This window comes from Mercurialis annua, linkage group LG2, assembly GCF_937616625.2.
Source record: "Mercurialis annua linkage group LG2, ddMerAnnu1.2, whole genome shotgun sequence".
NCBI lineage: Eukaryota > Viridiplantae > Streptophyta > Magnoliopsida > Malpighiales > Euphorbiaceae > Mercurialis > Mercurialis annua.
The window spans coordinates 56,247,832-56,256,121 of NC_065571.1; positions in this window are offsets into that span (position 1 = coordinate 56,247,832).

Sequence of the window (8,290 nt, forward strand, 5' to 3'; positions counted from 1 at the left end):
TTAGCTGCCACATATACAGTCGACCCTCTGATAATTAATACACATGGTGGATCAAAAATTTATTAATTATTAGAATTATTAATTTATTGAATTTGTATAAAAAAAATTATAAAAGATATTTTAAAGCATCTACATTAATAGACCTAATATTAATATTATATTATAAAAAAACTAACTAAATACATTTTACAATCACTCAATTTAAAAGAAACAATTTTATATTCTATTTAAAAAAATATCAATTGATATCAAATTAAAAGATAATTATTAAAAAGTTGTATTCATAAAGTAAAATAATTTTTAATATTTTTTATATTAGAGATACTTTACTTACTTTAATTTGTTTATCTAATAACTTTTTTTAAAATTTCTCAAAAGAATAAAAAAGTCATAATTTGACGGTATTTTAACTTCCACTTTATGAATTAAGGTTAGTATTGCCTCAAATAAATCATCAATTGTTATATATTTCTTTAAAAAAATCTCTCTAATAATTAATATTAATGTAGAATATATTTTAAATTTTATTAATTATTAAATAATAGATTTATTAATTATCCGACATGAAACGAAGTTGGTTCTCTCAATTTTATATTAATTATTAGAATTATTAATTTATAGAATATTAACTATTAGAGGGTCGACTGTACATTTTGACCAGAAAAATCTCTTCATCATAAAGAGTATAATTGAAAAATAATGTTTCAACAACTTTTTTATTTTAATAAAATGACTTATTAATTTAGTTAGAGAGCATTCCAAATAAGCTCTTTATTTTTAAAAAATACAATATATATTTTATCATTTATCATTTCTCTTTCATTTTTTAATTTTCATTTTAAAAAAAAACCCATCTCTAAATTTAAAGTTTATTAAATATAAACTAAATTTGTATTTTTATTATTAAATTTTTTTATTTAAAAATATTCTTTAAAATAAAAAACATCATTAGAAATGCCTTATTGTCATTATGTTATATTTTATTTGTTTTTCCTCACTAAGGTTTGTGTGTTATTTTATAAATGGCAAAAGGCTCACTTTAACCTCTGAGGTCAGACCGAAAGAATAAATAAGACCCTAAGGTCGAAGTTGGCTCGCTTTGGCCCCTAAAATTGTCCAAAATGGTTCACATCGCACCACCGTTAGTTTCTTCCATCTAAATGATGACGTGGCCGTTAGAAAAAAATTCAAAAACATCCTTAATGTTTAAATTATTTACCAATTTTATATTTATGATTTTTTTTGACCATTTTCACCTTTTTTTCATTTAAATATATCTAATTAAATAATATTTAAAATTAAAATATTTATTAAACAATCAAAACTCAATTAATCACTTCGAAACTTAATTAAACGCTCCGAAATTCAATTAAACTAATTAATTAAATTTTGCACGCCCGCCGCTACACATCGGCCGAATACTACCTCTACGACCTTCGGCAAAAAATATTCCGACCAAAAACTAAATAAAAATTAAATAAAAATATCAGAAAAAAATGACATTTACCACCTCCATCTTAGACCGCCGGAATTTATTTCCGGTGGTCCTCCGCCTCACTGTTCTTCTCATGGGAAGAACAGCCTTGTTCTTCCCACGTTGGGAAGAACAACGGCCTGTTCTTCCCAGGCTGTTCTTCCCATGGGAAGAACAAGATTTGTTCTTCCCAAGTTGGGAAGAACAGCCCCTGTTCTTCCCAACTTGGGAAGAACAGGAAAAGAGCCGACCGCCGAAAAAAATTTCGGCGGTCGGTAAAATGTGGGAATATAAATTCGGAGGTAGATTCGGAGAAAGAATTGGTGGTGTTTTATGAATTTTTTTATTTTTATTTTAGTTGATTTAATTAGATTTAATTAAGTTTAAATTGAATTTTGATTCTTTTAATTGAATTTTAATTTGTTTAATTCGATTTTGACGTGTTTAATTAGGTTTTGATTATTTTAATAAATATTTTAATTTTAAATATTATTTAATTAGATATATTTAAATGAGAAAGAGGGTGAAAATGGTGAAAAAGAATCATAAATGTAAAATTGATAAATATTTTAAACATTAAGGATGTTTTTGAAATTTTTTCCTAAGGGTCTAGACGGACAAAACTAACAGAGTTTGCGTTTTGTGCGATATGAACCACTTTGGACAACCTCAAGGTGATAATTGAGCCAACTTCAACTTTAGAGTCTTATTAATTCTTTCGGTCTGACCTCGGGGGCTAAAGTGAGCCTTTTGCCTTTATAAATTCTCCCTACTTTCATCCATTGGTGAAAAAGAAGGGAATTACGAAACCACCAATTTTATATTATGGATGATACAATGTACTTATTAGTACCGTGGAATGATATTGAGATGTGAATAATTAAAGCAACCATTTTTTCAAATTAAAATGGAGTTTAAGGAAACCAAAATATATAATTAAGTCAATACTGGGCACTGCACCAAATTTATCCTATTTGAGGCGGTTTAAACTGACCGTAGGGGCGGTTTTAACCGCCTCTACAAAGTTTAAAGACGGTTTTAAAACCGTCTCAAGTGCGCCGCGGTTGTGGCCGTAGCGATATCATAGCGTCGGTTTTGACAAGCGCCGGGTAAGCGTAAGATTTAAGGCGGTTTGTAGAGGAGGCTGTTATAGGCACCCCCTACGAGCTGATTTTATATTCCATTTTATAGGGTTAGTTTTCACAGGCGGTTTTAGCCGCCCCTTCGAGCTAATATAACTGTCTGTTGGGATGGTCTAATGAGCTAAACTAAAAACTCCCAAAATATATGCTCATAATTTATAAACATGTCACTGAAATATGATTAGAAAATTCAAAAGTTGACATATCAATAGTGTACAAGAATACGTTAACTTGAAATTATAATGTCTACATTATAGTTTTAAATTGTAATCTTCAGCTAACTAACTTAAACTTAAAACACCCAAACTAATCTATTATTACTTCAAATGTCAATAATGAACTAGTTCATTTTCTGTACACAGAAGCACAAATTCAGGTAGTTTTACATCTCAATATTCAACGAGCTCTGTTTTGGCATGCATAGCCCCTTCGGTTCGTTCAGCTGCATACGCCGACCCAATTTGCTGTTGAAGATATCAAACTTCACAGGCTTCTGCATCATGGACATAAATTTTTCAACTAGCATCCTTTTGAAAACAAGATAGATAATAATTGTTAATTGACAATTTTTCAAATGAAATTGCAATTGGAGTCATTACTGGCCAACTAATCCACTCGACCATGCAATGCAATTTTCCAAAAAACATACAAATATGCAAAATTCTAATTAAATTAATACTATTGTTCAAGATTCAATTAGACTAAATAACATATAGTCATTCAATTAGACTAAATTGCATATTGAATAACTATATGTAATTTAAGATTGCATAATAAATTACATATACTCATTTAATTTACTACAGTATCAATCGAAGAGAAACATTTACGAAAAATAGAAATGAAATGTCTAAACGTAGACATGAGAAGTTTCCGTGAAACATAGCATATACTAAATATGCTGTATTGCAAATAAGCTAATTAAAAATGAATTTACCTTCAACAGATCATCTAATGTTTAACATTTCAATAAAGAGAGAACTGATGTTTTCTGCATTAAAAAACTCTTTCTCCAGTCAATAATTGAAGAAGAAATATGTTCAATAACTGATCAACTAAGATATGATTAAACTTGAATAGATCAATCAATATCAAAAATCTTACAAAACAATCATAAAAAGAACTAGAGAATCTATCATCTAACAGAGATTAAACTCGAACTAACTGAATAAACATAATATCAGATTGAGAACAAAAAGTAAATTGTAAAGAGTTTCATGCCTCACTTTGTTTCAAAAGTGGATAATTCTCGGAAAGTTAATTGACGAGAAAGTTAGTGTAAAGGAAATGAATATTTTCATTGCTTAGTTTGCTTAATAACTTTCCGGAAAATTGCATTTTATTTTTAATTAATTAAAATTTAAAAACAAATATTACCTTCAATAATTATTGCTAATTAAATATAAAGATATTAATCAATTTAACTAAAAAAAGTAGAACTTACCTAGATTTTATTATGGAAGTCATTTTTCTAATTAAAGAGAAGTCAAACACCTCAACTTTCCGAAAAATAGATTGACAAAAATGAACAAAATAAGTAAAAAAATGTTATTTTTTAAGAAGTTGGACTTCCTTAATGAACTTATTCCGAACCAAATGAGGCCTCAGATACTAATAAATTATCAATTCAGTAAGAAAACATAAAAAACTTGAATCTAAATGACATTTTTCAAGTGATTTCAAAATCAAATCTGTCTATCAAAACCTAAAACAATGAAAAATTTAAAAGAAAAGGCTAGAAAGAGAAATTCGAAAATAGGAATTTCAATCTAAAACATAAAAGGAAAAAACTAATTGAAATTACCTAGTGTTTATATCAAAATTAAAAAAAATCTAGAAGTACCAAAAGAAATAAAGTGATGCCAGAAACCTATAGCTCAAGATTTCCAATTTGCTTATAGCCATCACCTCCGATGATTTCTTGACTCCAAACTTTTAATTAAAAAAATCACCTCCAATGACCATTTACTGAAATGCCGGTTTTTATGAAAGTGGAGAACGTACGGTTTGAGAAAAAATGAACATCTAAAAGTTTTCAGAAGAACCGCAATAGGATCTCATATTTTAACATATGTTATCATTTTATCAAAATGACGGTTCTTTTAATGAAAGTGGAGAAAGTGAAAAATGAAGAACGTGGGCAGTTGCAAAAAAAGTGAGCATCTAACGGTTTTCTGAACAAACACTATAAAAATATAAAAAGACAACTATTCCAACCCTAACAAAAACCAATAATAAAGAATTTTTTTGAAGAAATTAATATCAAACACTTTAGTTTTTTGAATTCATTTGTACTGCAATTTACGTTTTTCTTATTTCAATCTTGTTTTCTTTGACATTATTTTTAATCGTAATTTCAATTACAACAACAATCTTAGTTTTTTTTCTCAATTACAGAAACTTACTTTCATATTTAAACGCTTTTAAAAAATTTATTTAAGAACCTTTAGAGATTTTATGTCCTTTGAAACAGATACAATTGTTTATTTCAAAATCTTAAATTTGAGGTATAACACGCTCACACATATAAAGGCGCCAATCGTTTTTTAAAATTCACAAAAAACACCTTGGACATATTATGATTGTCCAATGATTTGTAGATCAATGGTCTACTTAGATGAAAATTAATTAGTACTATACTCTAAAGAGAGACAGAGAAGCGGAATAGATGTCGTCTCTGAATGCTAAAAAACGATTTCCAATTAGGTTTAAACAATTTTTTAAAACCTGTTCGATTAATCTATTTTACAGTCACTAAATTTATAAGGGTTTCTTAAACCTCTGTAATTAGCAATGAAATTAATTAACGCCACTACAAAATGTCCCTATTGGATTATGCATGATATTCAAGGCATTTCCTATATAGAAGCTGCTTGATTTTTTTTTTTTTTGACAATCAAAAAGAACTATTATTAAAGCAAATCAGCTGCTAAAGCATTACAGATAACATTCGGCGGGTCATCCGACCATAACCTTCGTCCTGGCATAGAATTCGTGCCTCTCGCAAGAGAGTGAGCTACACGATTCGCAGAACGATAAACAAAAATAACCTTGACATGCTCCAAGGTATTTAATAAACCAACACAGTCAAATAACAAACACAGTAAAACAGAAGTAGGCCTAAAATCTGAGTGCAGAATCTGAATAATTTGAAGGCAATCTATCTCCACCGTTACTCTTTGATCATCCCAGTCTTTGATCCAGGAAAGAGCCTCCTTGAGTGCCCAAGCTTCTGCCACCACCGGGGTTAGTTGATCCCCTCTGGTATTCGTCAAACCAGCAACCCAGCAACCTCGATGATCACGCACAACTGCTGCATAACCAGTACGGGCTCCATAACTGAAACACGCAGCATCTACGTTGATTTTCTTCCAACCCTCAAGAGGACGCTCCCAAACTGTAGCACCACCAACAAAATTATTGTTCAGAACCTCCTTCATTGCAGCTTTCTGAACGCATTGCCACTGGAAGAGAAGCTTCCCCGCTCTACTGACTACCTGACGAGGAGATTCTTTTGCATTATTCCACACCACATTATTCCTTGCAATCCAAACACTCCATAATAACATGATCCACAACAACTTCTTGTCCTCCCTCTGCGAAGAGCTAAGATGAAAGAAAAAATCAAGAAGCGAGTTCCAATCCCGACTATGGTTTGAGATACCAATTAAATTCATACAATTAGACACAAAGGCACAATTAATGAACAGATGAGGCACAGTTTCGACGTCATTCTCACACATGAGACACAAATTCGAAACATCACAATGTTTTGCCCTCAAAGCATCTAATGTAGGCAACCAATTACGCATCCCTCTCCACATGAACACCTTACATTTACCTGGGATCTTACATTTCCAAATCCAGCTCCAGAATTTCTCATCCCCAACTCCACTATTACTACTATCCCCATAGGACAGTCTGTAGGCACTTCTAACTGAAAATTCACCCCTAATCTCTGGCTTCCAAATTAATTTATCTTCTAAATTACCATTAACAAGGGTAACTCTTTTAATCAATAACTTATCAGTCTCACAAAACAGATTATTCAGTTTCTCCTCATCCCAAATGCGACATCCATTCTCCCACTTCATCAGGAACTCCACATTAGCAGCTCTAACTTCCTCTGGCAAGACAGAATTCATTACCCCGTACAAATCATCTGGCAGCCACTGATCCATGCATATCCGGACTGTATCACCTCTCCCTATTCTCCACCTTGTCCCCTTTCTAACAATTTCTTGCGCAGCCATAAGACTCCTCCACACATAACTTGGATTAGAACCCAAACTAGCATTTAAAAAGTCAGAGTTATAAAAATACTTAGCAGCAAAAACTTTACTTACTAACGAATTAGGAGAGTTTAGGAACCTCCAACCCTGCTTACTTAACATGGCCAGATTAAAATCTCTTAACTTTCTAAAACCCATCCCTCCGAATTTCTTAGGCAAACACAACTTGTCCCAATCACTCAAATTAATACCTCTCGACTCCTCATTCTTTTTGCTACCCCACCAAAAAGCATTAAGACATCTTTCAATATCCACACAAATAGTAGTAGGGATAAGAAAAACATTAAAGTAGTAATTAGGAATAGCTTGTAAGACAGACTTAATAAGTACCTCCTTGCCCGCTGCTGACAGAAAATGGTGTTTCCAGCTCTGAATACGCGCCCAGATACAGCCTTTCAGCATACCGAACACAGCACTTTTCTTCTTGCCAATCATAAACGGAAGCCCAAGATACGAGCCATCCGTCTGCATCATACTAACCCCAAGCAAATTCTGAACATTTTCCACCTCTATTTCATCAGTATTGTTGCTAAAGAAGATAGAAGATTTTGCATAATTCACCATCTGACCTGAGCAGCCTTCATAAACTTTCAAAGTTTCTTTAATTTGCAGGGCCTCCCTGTTATTAGCCTTAAAAAACAGAAGACAGTCATCCGCAAATAAAAGATGAGATATCGATGGAGCTCTTCGACAAATCTTCACCCCATGAATCATCCCTAACCTTTCTTTATTCTGCAACATAAGACTCAGGCCCTCCGCGCATAAAATAAACAAATACGGGGACAGGGGGTCCCCCTGTCTCAGACCCCTGCCAGGAATAATCGGACCTACCTCAATGCCATTATGGACCACAAAGTATCTCACCGTGGAAATACATCTCCACACTAGGTCTGTGAACTTCTCACCAAACCCGAAAGCTAGAAGCATTTTCTTCAAAAAGATCTATTCCACTCTATCGTATGCCTTGGCCATATCGATTTTAAGAGCTGCAAAGCCATCCTTTCCTTGCCTCTTCCTCTTCAAATAGTGCATGGCTTCAAAAGCGATTAGAACATTATCACTAATGGACCGACCTTGGATAAACTGTTTCAGAAGCTGCTTGATTTTGTTAAAATGTTTTGCCTATTTTCCTGTATCAAAAAGAACATACGGGCATTGAAGTAAGAAAACATGAAAAGTATAAGCACCAATATCGCAAATCTCCAAAGAATAACATAATAGATAGGCCAAATGTTGTAAAAAGGCCCAACCTTTCATAAAAATTTCAAAAAGTCCTGACCTTTCAATTTTGTCGATTTTGACCAAAAACTGATTATTTGGTTTCACAAAAGTTCCGACCTTTCAGTTTTGTTTGATTTTGGCCAAAAATGAATTATTTGGTT